Raw genomic sequence first — 15,680 nt, forward strand, 5'->3', positions numbered from 1 at the left:
TAGGGTGACATACAAGAGTAGAGAAAGATGCACAGAGTGAATTGTATCCTATGAAGGCAGAGGAAAGTGTAGTTAGGAGGCATAGGACTGTTGACAGTGAGGGCAGAACCAAAGATGAAATGGTTGAAGTTGAAAATGGAAGACTGTAAGGTGGAGCTCAAGGACCAAGTAATACAGGCACTAGATGACAGTGAAAAGTTACCAGATAGCTGGGTAACTACAGTAGAAGTGGTAAGGGAGACAGGTATAAGGGTACTTTTTGTGATATCTGGACAGAAGTAGGAGGAGAAAAAAACCTCATGGTGGAATGGGGAAGTACAGGAATGTATACAGAGGAAGAGGTTGGAAAAGAAGAAGTGGGATAGTCAGAGAGATGAGGAAACTAACCTTCCGCCATCTGAGAGTCATACTGCAATTGTACGCCATTGTTGACTGATTTTTCCAGGTTGAAGATTTTACACCTCTAACATTGTTGTCTACTGCAAAGTTATTGATTGGGATTTTTATTCATAATTTTCAAATTGCATGGAATCCTGAGGTTTTCTCTTTTGGCTTGGGGTTAGGGGTGGGCGAGCCTCAAAATTGTATCATGATATTTCAAGGATATTTGCAATAATGATATATTCATAGTAATACTGAAAAAAAATACTGAATGACGTTTTATTGATAATTATAGTTTGCAGGCAGCAACACTTACTAGTGTAAACTAAATGAATGGCATTTCCAATCCTTCTTTTCCAATGAGCTTATGTCAATGATGACAGACAATCTAAATCAAAGAGTTAATCTATTGCCACAAGGCACCAATAGAAGCTGCATTATAGTGCAATAGTAGTGACACAGCATTGCATACACTATACAGTGACACAGCACAAGTCAAATGTAAGCAAATGTAAGTAATTTAAATAGTATATTCCCTGAAAATCTCAAGTAAAAGTATAACATAATTGGTTAACACTTTAACGATAACTAAATTAAGCCAACCTTGTGACTATTGCAGATATGCAATATGGCAAAGCTAGTCAAGTCTTTTTGAATGCAGTGATGAACTACTATTCCCTGAAATCCAGGATTTGGTTGACTTGATAGCAGAAGACTTAAATTGCATGAGAAAAATTTACAGCTTGAATTATGAATTCCTATATATATAAAGACGATTAAATCCAATATTGTTAGTCACACTTGTTAAATTTTCATGCACTTTCACATAACTATCAGTAACAATACATTTATTTCACAACTGAAGTTAATTTTATTAATTGTATTATCAGTCATAAATAGTTCACATGTCTTTAGTGCAGTTGCTTGTTTTCTTTCCCAAGAAAAGTGACTGCATTTCTATATAACCAGTAGGGACAACTGTCCATTGTGCTTTGCTCCTGTGAGCTACTTGAAATGAGAAAATCTGTGTGGCAGACAAGATAAGCAGAAAAATAACACTAGGACTTGTGCCAGAATTACCCAGTTGCCTGTCATTTTATCAAAAGTGCTCGAATTGACACTCTGTTATTGTTTATCATGTTTGATTTGGCTAAATACATCTCACAGTAGGCAGATTGTAACCATCCTCCTTTGCCAAGGAAGTATTTTAAGTTATTATATTGACAAACTCTTATGACCTCTAGATTTATTATTTCTAAACATCCGTTCTGCTTTTGAACTCTGCAACTAATTTTGTCCTCATTTTTTTCCCTTTTGACCTTTGCCTGGAGATTTAAGTAGCCTTTTTTTTCTGTTTGTTTATCTGTTTTTGTGAAAGAGGTGAAGTAAACTTCAGAACAAAATTATTAATTTAAAAAATGATCATATATACAAGAAATAGCTTTGGCAGCATCTGTCCATCTTAGTGGTTTCATATATTTTGAATTTTGTTTCATTCCTAGCTTTCTCCTTGTATTCCATGGTTTAAGTAGCTTTCTTGATCCACAGGTAATTGCAGAGATGGGATTTATAGGACATCCAATTCACCATGTTCTCATCTGAACTATGAATAGTGAACTTTGCTTTGTGCCTTTCTAAAGAACATTTGAGTTTAGCTACATTCAAAGACTAATTTTTCACCTCTCATTTGGTTTTGGTGCTGCCATTTTATTCTAGTTGCCCTTATAAAACGAGTTGGCTAGTTGACATACCAGGCTGAGATATTCCTGACCAACTGGTTTTCTGACATGATTATGTAGTGACAGAATCTACATTCACTCATCATGTTGTTTTTGTTTCATTAAAATGACTTATGTTGACTGTCAATGTTGCAAAATTGACTATAAACTTGTCACACACCTACATTGTGACTATAATGTTTTCTTCTAAGTTTCCTTATGTGGCATATGGTTTGACTGTTACCTTGACAAAGATGCTGTTAAATTATATCTGTTTTGTAGTGCTTTTCATGTTTTTTGTAAATTTCCAATGCTCCACTGTTTGTTCTTTGTTTAAGTTTATTGTAATGTTTGTACAGTGATCCCTCGCTATATCGCGCTTCGACTTTCGTGGCTTCACTCTATCGCGGATTTTAAATGTAAGCACATCTAAATCTATATCACGGATTTTTCACTGGCTCGTGGATTTCTGCGGACACTGCAGACTTTTAATTTATGCTACACGCTTCCTCAGTTTGTTTGCCCTGTTGATTTCATACAAGGGACGCTATTGGTGGATGGCTTAGAAGCTACCCAATCAGAGCATGTATTACATATTAACTAAAACTCCTCAATGCTATAAGATATGCTTCCTGCGCGGTGCTCGATTGTTTGCTTGTCTCTGCCTCTCTCTCACCCTCTCTGACATTCTCTGCGCCTGACGGAGGGGCTGTGAGCTGAGGTGCTGTTTGCACAGAGGCTGTTTGCCTAGTGGATACGAACGCACCTCTAAGAAATGCCGGCCGCTTTATCGCGGTGCTTCCAAAAACACACTTATTGATTTTTTGATGGTTTGCTTTAATCTCGCGCGCTCTCTGACGTTCTCTGCGCCTGACGGAGGAGATGTGAGCAGAGGGGCTGTTTGCACAGAGGCTGTTTGCTTAGAAGATACTGACGCTCCTCTAAAAAATGCCGAGGCAAACTTAAAAGCACACGTATTGATTTTTTGATTGTTTGCTGTTCTTTGCGAGCGCTCTCTCTGTCTCTCTCTCTGAAATTCTCTGCTCCTGAAGAGAAGAAGATCTATTTGCATTCTTTTAATTGTGAGAAAGAACTGTCATCTCTGTCTCGTCATGGAGCACAGTTTAAACTTTTGACTAAAGGGTGTTATTTCATGTCTAGAGGGCTCTAATAATGTTAACAGTGTGGGAGAGTTTATAAGGGCTTAAAATATCTAAAAATAACCATACAAACATATGGTTTCTACTTCGCGGATTTTCATCTATCGCGGGGGGTTCTGGAACGCAACCCCCACGATCGAGGAGGGATTACTGTAGTTTTGTTCCAGTCCCTTTTCTCACTAGTGTGCATTTATGATCATCAGGAATAACCTCAAAGAGCTCTGCTTATTTCATCTCTGCTAGACATTAGCTGGCTTCTCCCTGCTTTTATTGTTCAGCTTCACTTTGCAATTTTGCTTTTCTTTGAGTTTGTTGGTCTTTTGACCATTTCCATCTCTGCTTTCTGGTTTTACACTTTTGTTTTTTGTTCCTGGTGAATGCTCTTAATTTTGAATTTTTTTTAGTAATTTACTATTAAATTTTGCTTTGTTAACTATAGTAATATCCACCTAGTTTGATGTTTTATTAGGGAATTTTTGCATTATATTTTTGGATAGAAAAAGTTAGTTTTTTTTGTGCTATTAGCTGGATTCTTTATTAATTACTTAACATAACTACCATACCATACCATTTTCCCAACCCGCTGAATCCTAACACAGGGTCATGGGGGTCCGCTGGAGTCAATCCCAGCCAACAGGGCGCAAGGCAGGAACAAACCCCAGGCAGGGCGCCAGCCCACACACCACACACCAAGCACACACTAAGGACACTTTAGAACCACCAATACACCTAATCTTCGTGTCTTTAGACTGTGGGAGGAAACCAACTCAGACACGGGGAGAACATGCAAACTCCACTTAACATAACTGATTAACTTAAATATTTTTTCCTGGGGGACGCTCCTCTCCATTTTAGAAATTTTGCGCACCTCAGAACTCCTTTGTTTCATGCCTCAGTGTTTAAGGCTTAAATTCATAACTATTTTCACTTCTGGCTGTGGATTAAAAGATCAGAGTAATTGGGATTTTTCATTTTTGCTTAAAGTAGATACCAACAAGGTGGAAAAGCGGGATAAGGCTTCTGAAACATTCCACAGAATAGGCCAGGACCTTTACTGACCTGCCTACAATTCCTAGACTCCATGGGTTGGCTTCACACAGGCCAAAAATAGAGCTTTGGCTTTTACAAAAATCATACTTTCAAAATACACAAAGACTACATTTCGGTGTATTCTCAGACTTGAATGGAAAACACTAAATATCTGCATATGTTTGAATTACCAAACTGTTAATTATGGAACTAATTATAAAAGTTAATAAAAGAGTAACTACAATAAAATAATTCACTGTTTAAAAAGAGAAATACAGGTGGTAAGGGACAAAGGAATTGTCTGAGGATTACTGTAGCAAAAGACCAGGAAATGGTGATGGAAGAGAAAGAGTCATACCCAAAATGTCAATATGGACCAAGAATACACAAGCCAAAGTGAAAATAAAAAAAAAATCAAGGATATAAGAATGAATATGGAAATGAAAAATCTACCTAGCATTAGAGCCTACCTGGAAAATATTTCATCCACCAAGTGGTAGTGAATACTGAAACCATCTTTATACCATCACCCCTGTAGTGTTGTTACTGTGACTCTCAAGGTCATGTAATGCTTGCTACAATGTTGCACAAACAGTAAAAGTATGTTAGCCAAAATCAACCTTTATAAAAAAAAAATAATCAGAATAAAAAATAAACAGAAATGTGATCTGCATTTCCAAAAATCACAAAAAAACATGTGCACATGGATTTGCTAAGTCAAAGGTAAAAAGTTGACTAACTAAGCCCAAGAGCTAGTACAAAAGAGATTCTTAAAGTAAAACAAATAAAGAGGCAAGGAAAATCACAAACTAATCTGAAATAAAGAAATCAAAAATATAACCCAAGGTCTTAATAGAACAGAGGTGAAAGGGTCAAAAAGTCAGAAAAATCACTAATATTCCTTTGAAACAGTTCTTATCTATTTTATTTAAATTCTTGTTATTAATTTTATTCACATAATCTGACTTTGTTTAATAAAACTATTAGTTTATTTCTTTATTCTTAAAATGTAATTCTCAAAGTTATTATATTTTGTTAGATAGAGGACTCAAACATAAGTGACAACCCAAAATTAAAATTAAGTTATTAGTTCAAAACCTAAATACAGTAACCAAAACCTTAGATGAACTATGTAAAACAGCAAAAGGAAACATGACAGCAAAGAGTATGAGAAAATCTAGACCCTATATCATCCTTAGATGACTGCGTTTCTAATTAATTTAGTACCTGGGTGAAGGAGGTTGAGGTGTATTATTAACAAATACATTTAACTTAAGCAACAAGTTAAGACATTAGGGAGGAAGGGAAAAATTAAAGGGTAAGAAAAAGGTGTGGCTAAGATTAAGAACAGGATCCTAACATCACATCTAACAAAGAACACAACCTTCACCATCTCTCTATCATTCTGACTCTCCCAGTCTTGGCTTCTACCCACTGCTTGTTAATCTTTGCCCTAAATTCCTATGCGCTTCAGAACAGGTAATCCATTTGAAGCTAAGCATGTTCAGGCACAGTCAGCACATTAATGAGAGACCAACCAGGAAAAGCTTGGGTTGCTGCTGGAACAGGTGTAGCAAGGCCAGCAGGGGGTGCTTACACTGTGGACTGTAAATAGATCCCAACACCCCAGTGCAGTGATGGGAGCACTGTGCTGTAAAAATGGTGCTGTCCTTTGGATGAGATGTAAAATCAAGGTCCCGACTCTCTATGGTCATAAAAGATCCCTGGGAATCTTTTATAAAATGTAGGGTTTATCCCAATGTCCTGGCTAAATGCCTATCAATGCCTTGTCATTCTGGCCCACTAATAATCCCCTGTCCCTAATTTGGCTAACTGCTTCTCACCCCTTCATCACCTAACAGTTAATATATGGTGAGCGTACTGGCACAAAATGGCTGCTGTTACATCATCCAGGTGGATGCTACACATTAGTGGTAGTTGAAGTGGCTCCCCATTCACTATGTAAAATTATTTCAGTAGTGAGTACTAGGGTGTTGTACCGTGTTAGCCATTATGAATGTAGAGAAAAGCCAAGCAAAATGACACCTTTTATTGGCTAACTAAAAAGATTACAATATGCAAGCTTTCGAGGCAACTCAGGCCCCTTCTTCAGGCAAGATGTAATACAGAAACTGAAGTTTCCTGTGTTTGAGTAGTGAGAAAAGCGCTATATAAATGTAAAGATTATTTATCATTATTATTTCAACTCCAGGGTCAATATGCAGCTGGTATATACAGCCTTACTAAACCCACACCACACAACCACCATCAACACCACCACAGTTGTGCACCCCTGAGCTCTGTGTAGTTTACAAAGGGCATGGTCTTTCAGGTAACTTCTAGGCAGATTTCCTTGAAGGGGAAACACACTACTATTAGCCATTGAATATTCTAAAAGTTCAGGAGTTTGCTTTTGCCAGTGCTTCTCAATATCAAATTTGGATGTTACTGTTCTTTTCAATTACTAAGAGACAGTCTGCAGTACTGAGGTTGCTTACTCAAAACTCCTTACCGAGTGGCCACAACATCAGTTTATATGGGCTAAATTATAAATCAGTTTTCATTGCTTTCATACAAAATGCAGTCAATGACTAAATGCTTCAAAATTCATAGATTCATTTCTCTCTCAAAATCAAGTACCATAAAAAAAAAATCATTTTTCAGAGGCCATTTTGCACATGCTTACATACTGTTGCCAAAATTGTTAAAAAGACTTTCATACCGAATGATGACAATTTGCTAAATCACTAACAAGACCCTTCTAAAATATATTGTAAACACCACACAAAATATCACATTCTTTTTTTCTTTTTTTTTCTTTATTATTTTTATTGCAATCCATACAAATCAATCAAGTTTTTACAAAAAGAAAAATTGAGTTATGAACAGATCGATCCCCACCCCTGAGAGAGAGAGCAAGCCAAACGGCGTGAAATTTAAGGCTTGTAAACATACCTAAATTAATAAATTCTTATAAACTTCTATTTTAAAATATTACTGATTAGATCCTGCCATGTTTTGAAAAAAGTCTGTACGAATCCTCTAACTGAGTATTTGATTTTTTCCAATTTCAAATAGTATAACACATCGGTTACACATGTTCTTACTGGATGCTTTGGCTGCTGGATGCCAAGATATTACACAAGAGCAATGTCAATGATGGATCAGGCATGCTTAAAGATACTAACGTAGATGTTTGCTAGAAAGGACTTTAGATGTGATGTTGATGAGAACTTGTGGCTGAATCCAGAGGAGAGGATGGATTATTGAATTAATGTATGACATACTATGATATTGTTACATTTGTGGACCAACTGCAATTGTGTGTGTGTGTGTGTATATATATATATATATATTGTGGACGCAGCCCAGGCACAGACAGGCAGACATGTTGTTAAGTCACCACCACACATTTATTTACAACTATTTACAGAACAAAGTCCGTGCACACAAACCCCCACAAAGTCCTCTTCCTCCCGATTCTGGCCCTTTAGTGGTGGAGGCTGGCCCGTTTTATACACCACCCGGAAGTGTGGGGCTGATGACTCATCCAGCCGGGTTTTTGAGTCTTGGCAGCGCCCCCTAGCGGCCAGCCCATCTCCCAACCAGGCTGTGGAGGACTCCATGTCCCATGGAGCCACGCAGGAGAGTGGGAAATGAACATTGGCCAGGGAGGCTGCCACCTTACATCCCGGGGGAGGTATTGAGCTGTCCATGGTGGCTCCCCCGGAACATAAGCAGCAGGGGCGTCCCGGCCAGGCATGGGACCCGGCTGTTCATCACAATATATATATACATGAGTAGGAGGAAGCTGTATGGAACAAGTGAGGGTAATTCCAGGTCAGACCAGGGGGTGCTGGGGTGCACTAAACCTTCTGTTACCTGTACAGACTAAAAATGGGAACACCTGTCTGACACATTCCTAAAGATGTCACTTCTAGTTCCGGCGCCTAGAAGAATGTCACTTCCGGTTGCAACGTCAGAAGAAGGTCACTTCCAGTTACATTATATCTTTTCTGGTTTAGGCATTTAAAGGTGCCATTGCACCCAGGGATAATATACGGGTGTCTGCCCCAGACCTTTTTAAGTGTGTTGAGTCTGATCTTTTCACAATATAAATACAGCATATACTACAGTCATATTAAAAAGTTTGGGAACCCCTCTTAATTCTTTGGATTTTTGTTTATCATTGACTGAGCTTTCAAAGTGGCAACTTCCTTTTAATATCTGACATGCCTTAAGGAAACAATAGTATTTCAACAGTGACATTAAGTTTATTGGATTAACAGAAAATATGCAATATGCATCATAACAAAATTAGACAGGTGCATAAATTTGGGCACCCCAACAGAGATATTACATCAATACTTAGTTGCGCCTCCTTTTGCAAATATAACAGCCTCTAGATGCCTCCTATAGCCTTGATGAGTGTCTAGATTCTGGATGGAGGTATTTTTGACCATTCTTCCATACAAAATCTCTCCAGTTCAGTTAAATTTGATGGCTGCCAAGCATGGACAGCCTGCTTCAAATCATCCCATAGATTATCAATGATATTCAAGTCAGGGGACTTTGACGGCCATTCCAGGACATTGTACTTCTCCCTCTGCATGAATGCCTTTGTAGATTTCGAACTGTGTTTTGGGTCATTGCCTTGTTGGAATATCCAACCCCTGCGTAACTTCAACTTTGTGACTGATGCTTGAACATTATCCTGAAGAATTTGTTGATACTGAGTTGAATTAATCTGACCCTGGACTTTAACAAGGGCCCCGGGCCCTGAACTAGCCACACAGCCCCACAGCATGATGGAACCTCCACCAAATTTGACAGTAGGTAGCAGGTATTTTTCTTGGAATGTGGTGTTCTTCTTCCACCATGCAAAGCACTTTTTGTTATGACCAAACAATTCAATTTTTGTCTCATCAGTCCAAAGCACTTTGTTCCAAAATGAATCTGGCTTGTCTAAATGAGCATTTGCATACAACAAGTGACTCTGTTTGTGGCGTGAGTGCAGAAAGGGCTTCTTTCTCATCACCCTGCCATACAGATGTTCTTTGTGCAAATTGTGCTGAACTGCAGAATGATGTACAGATACACCATCTGCCCCAAGATGTTCTTGCAGGTCTGTGGAGATGATCTGTGGGTTGTCTGTAACCATTCTCACAATCCTGCGCTTATGCCGCTCCTGTATTTTTCTTGGCCTGCCAGACCTGCTGGGTTTAAAAGCAACTGTCTGTGGCCTTCCATTTCCTGATTACATTCCTTACAGTTGAAACTGATAGTTTAAACCTCCGAGGTAGCTTTTTGTAGCTTTCCCCTAAACCATGACACTGAACAATCTTTGTTTTCAGATCTTTTGAGAGTTGTTTTGAGGATCCCATGCTGTATGTCACTCTTCAGAGGAGAGTCAAAGGGAAGCACAACTTACAATTGGCCACCTTAAATACCTTTTCTCATGATCGGACACACCTGTCTGTGAAGTTCAAGGCTTAATGAGCTAATCCAACCAATTTGGTGTTGCAAGTAATCAGCATTGAGCAGTTACATACATTCAAATCAGCAAAATTACAAGGGTAGCAAGATTTTTGCACAGCCAGTTTTTCACATTTAATTTAATTTCACACAACTAAATACTGCCTCACTAAAAATCTTTGTTCAGAAAACACCCCAGTACTTAGATGATCCTAGGAAATGAAAGACATACCATTGTTATCTATTTTGTTGAAAGTAGAGTAAATTATTATGCAGGCTGAGAGGGGTTTCCAAAGTTTTTCATACGATTGTAAATGTGTGTGGTCTTTAGGACAAAAAAAACCCAAACACTCCCTAGCAGTCTTACTATATTTGTGCACTTGGAGAAGTGTAAGCTAACTCTTAAAAATTACCCAGTGCAGAGGATGTGGACCCACTCGTGCTTGCTGCCCCAAAGGCAGAAGAAGACACTGGCAATACCATAACTTTGCCGTATCACTGGCATATGAGTTCTGTTAATCTTTGTCTTGAGAAAATACCTCCAGATAGACAATGCTTTTAGTGACAACTTCAAGCCTTTCCCTCTCTTTCAAGCCTTTGCTGAGGTGTTTCACTTGCTAATTGTTGTGCCGTGGCGTTTGCTACCTTTCGATGTTGTGTCTCTTCATCTGTGTCATTAGCATGATGTCACTGTTGCATGATGGCATTTGCTGCACAAAGGTCTTTCATAGTGAGAAGTGAGGTGCATATGCATGTGCCATCTTGTAGCTGTTTTGAGCATGAGCAAAGCGTACTGCTCCATGCACACACAGGACTTTTGTTTATATATGTCTAATATCTGCATAGTATATTCTGTTTCTACAGTATTTACTGGACTGCTACATTTTTGTGTTGTTTTTTTATATTTGATTTTTTTTCCATTACATATCAATGATCATTGGCATATACTGCTGCATAGTTTGTTCATTCCTGGGCATTGTACAGAGTGAAAAAGTGTTGTGTTTTGTACGGTGGCCGAGAAGGGCAAAACAAATTTACATTTCACAAAACAAATTTATAACCATTAAGACAAATTTACAAAGGAAATTCAAATTAACATTTCAGAAAACAATTTTACAATAGTGAGAACAATTTACAACTCCCGAGACAAATTTACAAGCAGAAAACAACTGTAAAAGTGTCCCAAAACAAATTTACAAGCAGAAAACAACTTTACAAGTGGCCCAAAACAAATTTACAAGCAGCAAATCAAACGGAAAGGGTAGGTACAATATACAGGAAGTGCTTGTTGCTGACCTTTTGTGTCATTCAAACTGTCTTGCGAGGGGAAATGAATAGAGCTTGTAGCGATTAAGCACAGCCAGGCGACGATGTTTTGTCCATTTTGTGGTAACCATTTTAGCCAGGTGGCTCGCTTTTATTATTCTTGTGGGAAATGTTTAGACTTTCTAAAAGAGGCTCTCCAGATGGAAGATGTGAAACGTTGTTGTATAGGCTATGCCAATGAAGGTCACTCCTTCAATGTAATCGCTGACATGAAGTTCCTTTTTACATGGTGTAAACATTAGCTTGCGGTGCCTTAAAACTAAACTTAGAGAAGCCAGGCTATATCGTAGAAAGGAGTATTCCTCCAAAAACACTGCCAGGAATGCCATCAGGTTGGAGCTTCGTGGACCTGGACAACTTTTTGGCTACTGAACGATGTGTCAAGTACTCAGGCAAAAGTACAATTTGCGAGTAAAGAGAGATGATGTTATGGTTTTACTCTGGGAGCTAAATCCTCGAGGATGCGAGAGGAGAGCACGCAGAAGGTTTATAAGAAGAACCTACCACTCGATGGGGCCGAATTATATGTGGCATGCTGATGGTTACGACAAATTAAAGCCTTTCGGATTTGCTATTTCTGGATGCATTGATGGATTTTCACGTACAGTATTGTGGCTTGTAAGTGGACCAACAAATAACAATCCATCAGTGATCGCTCACAGTTTCCTAACTTGTGTGCGACGCCTTGCTGTTGTGCCCATGAGACTGAGGACAGATTGCAGCACGGAGAATGGCAATATGGCTGCAATTCAATGTACCCTACGTCACCAGCACGCCGACTACTACTCGGGAATGTCTAGCCACATGTATGGCTCATCTACAAACAATCAACGTATTGAGTCGTGGTGGTCCATATTCAGAAAGGGAAGGTACGTGACCTAAATGAAGTATCGCTCTTTATCATTACTGTTAGCCTACACATTTTACAACTGTGATGCATGTTAAGGCTGCTGATTAATCACCATAAACGCGTTAAAAATGTATGGTGATTTAACTTTTTAAATGCATCTCCTGAATGCGTTATTTAGGATCCCTGGCCACTTACTGTCCTCTGTAGTGTTGGGGCAACGTTAAAAGTTACGTTACATTAGGGGTGCCCAAGACGTCGATCGCAATCGACCGGTAGATCGCAAAGGTAGTGCAGGTAGAAAGCGTTGCATTCAAAAAAATTTTTTTGTAAACGTTAGTCTATCATATATTCTCCCTATGGCATTTGCCACTTGATTGACATACAGGGCGGCCAGTCTGAGATCTCTTTTCTTCTAACACACTGGTCATCCTGCACGCACGATCAAACGCGCAAGCTACTGCTAAGCTCCGGCTGTGATCTAGTTAGCCTTCCAATTTATATCGACTAAAGAAGGCATTTAAAAAAAAATTTTTGGGGAGGGTATGGGCTGGATGTGGAATTGGAAAAGGATTTTTTTTTTCTCACAATGTCCCAATCGAAGTGCGTTTGTCTCATCTGCCAATCTATAATTGCTATTCCAAAGAAGGAAAATGTGGAAAGGCACATTCGAACTGTTCATAAAAACTATGAAACTGACTTCCTTCCGAAAAGCTATCTAAGAATGAAAAAGGAGAGGGAACTAAAATCGCAGTTAATCGGACAGCTGTCATTTTTCACTCGGCCGAATTCAAAAGCAAAGGCAGCATCACCAAAGCATCGTTCCGGGTGAGTCACTCGATCATTAAGCATTAGGGCTCATTTATACTTCACGCTCAGAACGCGTACGCGTCCGCATCATGGCTGCCACGCGTTCCCAGCGTTCATTTCACGCGTCCTCTGAGCAGGTCCTCAGAAATTAACGCGATGTGTGCGCGAGTTGCAGTACCAGCAAAAAGTCGGGGGGCGCAGTGTGCTAAAAGTCGGAACGTGACGTCAGAGTCTCTGTTTACTATCTACATGTGACAGCAAGCCTCTATGGAGATCCTTCGGGGATCGATGTGCGCACTTTGCTGTTTGATGAGTGGCTCAAATACAGCGCTATACATTATGTAGCCGATGTGAAGTTGCAAAAAAAAAAAAAAAATAGACGGCACAAAACATGGTATGTGAGACTTTTAAAATGTATCGTGTCATTTATATATGTCTTTTTTAATTTTTTAATTTTTGCAACTTAACAACAGCAACATAATGTATAGCGTTATATTTGAGCCACTGAGAAAAAAATAAATGACACGGTGAAAACGTGTATTTTGTGATTAAAGTGGAAATTTCGGCTTTAATCTCGAATTGTTCACTTTAACCTCGTAGTTTACTTTATCATTAAAGCAGACGGTCGTAAACGTCATCCCAGTTTTTAATCGCTACGAGTTTCTTGGACCTGACAGCAGGTAAAGTAAAACAATAAAAAATAGATGGCACAAAAGATGGTATGTGAGACTTTTAAAATGTATCGTGTCATTACGATCGGGAATATGTGACGCTTGAATATAAAAGCACCACGAATGCATCTGTATGTCGCCATTTTGCTTCAGCAGCGGAAAGCAGCAATAGATCGCCAAACAGAACAAATTAAATTTATGATATTCCAACTCTCTGCACATTTAGAATCTTTAGATTTATACTTGATATCACTTTCATGATGAAATGCATTAAAATGTGTATGTTACATTTTACATATAATTTCGTTTAAATAATGAATACTGTTAATAAATACACACATGGGGGAATAATTACACACTTGGGGGTGTCATGGTGGCAGAGCGATAGCACTGCTGTCTCGCAGGGAGTTATGTTGCTGGTATTTCCTGCTTGTATTCCACACTGTGCTCCGATTTCCTTCCAAAGATATGCAGATTTGGGGATTTGGTGCCGCTAAAATGACGCTAGTGTATGTGTGTGCTTGTATTCACCTTGCGATGAGCTGAGGCCTCGTCAAGGGACTGTTTCTCACTCGTGCCCAATGCTTCCTGGAATGGACACATACATCCCTGGATTTATGGATTTAATCAATAAACATCCTTTTCAGAGATATTGCGGTAAGGTGTTATCGGAATTTAATAGGTGTTTTAGGCAATTCACAACACAGAGAAGCCGAACATGTTCTCACCATGATAATATCTCGCACTGCCACCTGGTGGATTCCTCCAGATTTACGTAAAGTACGCGCAAGTATAAACACTACAACGCTTGCGTAGCAGGACCGTCCGCTGCAGCATGCGTCACATCTCGTGAAGTATAACTCCGGCCTAAGAAGCCCTTCCAAGCGCTACCTCCTTGACTGCATTATTCGGCTCTACTTATTTATGCGAGTCAGCCTTTTCCCACATAAAGATTATTAAATCCAAATACTGTAGTGACCATAAATGTATTGAATTGTTACTGTGCCATAAAGGTTATTCAGTTATGCAAGGTACGACAACATATATTTTATGTATAACGTTTACTCAATATATATATAATTTTTAATGTAGGAGATCATTTCGACCTGGTCATTTTAAAAGGAGCTTGCAAGCCGAAAAAGTGTGGGCACCCCTGCGTTACATAGTCAAATTAATTTTTAAAGTAGCGAGTAACTTAATGCGATACTTATTTTGTTGAAGGAAAATATTAATGTTACTTAAGCCGCTCAAAAATGATAAGAATTACTATTTTTATTATTAGGTTTAGTACGGTTTTATTTCCTATAAGTACTGCCCTTTTCTCAAAGTCGTTGCCTTCTGAAGCTGTCACATAGTGCCTGCAGTTCTTCAGGTCGTATGGTGAGCTGCATTATAAAGAAATGGAATTCTGTTTGTTAATATCTTGCACAGGAATAATGGAGTTCATGAAAATAGATTTATCTTTATTATAAGTATGGTTTTTGTATCTCTTACTTTAAGAAAAAGTGCAAAGAAAAGCACGGTTTGTAATGCATTAAATTTTATAAGTAACTATAACATATTTGGTTACTTTTTTTGTAAGTAATGAGGAATGTGACTAAGTTAATTTTAAAACTAACGCACACCAATTTTTTTCCCATTTTTTTCTTTATCTTGATTTACAAGTGTAAATAAACTGGTATGCCTAAGCAATTGGCAGAATTAATATAAAGTTTAACCCAGTTATTCATATAGGTCTCAGTTCTGGATGGAGTTATTTGCAGACCTCAGAGATGCAGGACACTTTAATGGAAGTCATGAACATCAGTGCTTGCTAAGATTTTGCTTCAAGGATGTCATACAGAAGGACCTGGTTGAATGCAAGACTCTGTGGAACAGTCACCGGATTCGCCCTTCTACAACCGCGTCATGTCCTGGAGGAGTGCCCAATGAACTGTACTACTTACCACACAGGTAATGAATTATCATTTCCCAGTAACTTTTTGTTTTCTTTGTAGCTTAAATGTAAATAAATGTTATTACTCCGATCAATTTCTCAATCTAGATTTGGCTCCAGAGACTGTGGATTTAGGATTGAATGTACAGAACTGGATACTTTCCCAGAATCAAATCAGCCAATGCATTCATGTGGTGACCTGAACATGCAGGAGTACTTGGACTTTGTTATGGAGCACAGTCACCTACAGAAGCCAGAGAACTGGGAGTCTGCATCAGAACTGTACATGCATCTTAAAGAAATTGCTCAATTATAATTCTTTGTACT

At 38.7% G+C, this 15,680-nt stretch overlaps 1 long non-coding RNA gene across 1 annotated transcript; it reads left to right on the plus strand.

Annotated features, from left to right (window-relative positions):
• Positions 1–11,927: 11,927 nt before the first annotated feature.
• On the plus strand, positions 11,928–15,476 carry LOC120514506. The gene is made up of 3 exons (XR_005630475.1): positions 11,928–11,958; positions 15,152–15,370; positions 15,462–15,476. It is a non-coding gene; the product is annotated as an uncharacterized LOC120514506 (long non-coding RNA).
• The last annotated feature ends 204 nt before the right edge of the window (positions 15,477–15,680 follow it).

Source organism: Polypterus senegalus, chromosome 14 (genome assembly GCF_016835505.1).
Source record: "Polypterus senegalus isolate Bchr_013 chromosome 14, ASM1683550v1, whole genome shotgun sequence".
NCBI lineage: Eukaryota > Metazoa > Chordata > Cladistia > Polypteriformes > Polypteridae > Polypterus > Polypterus senegalus.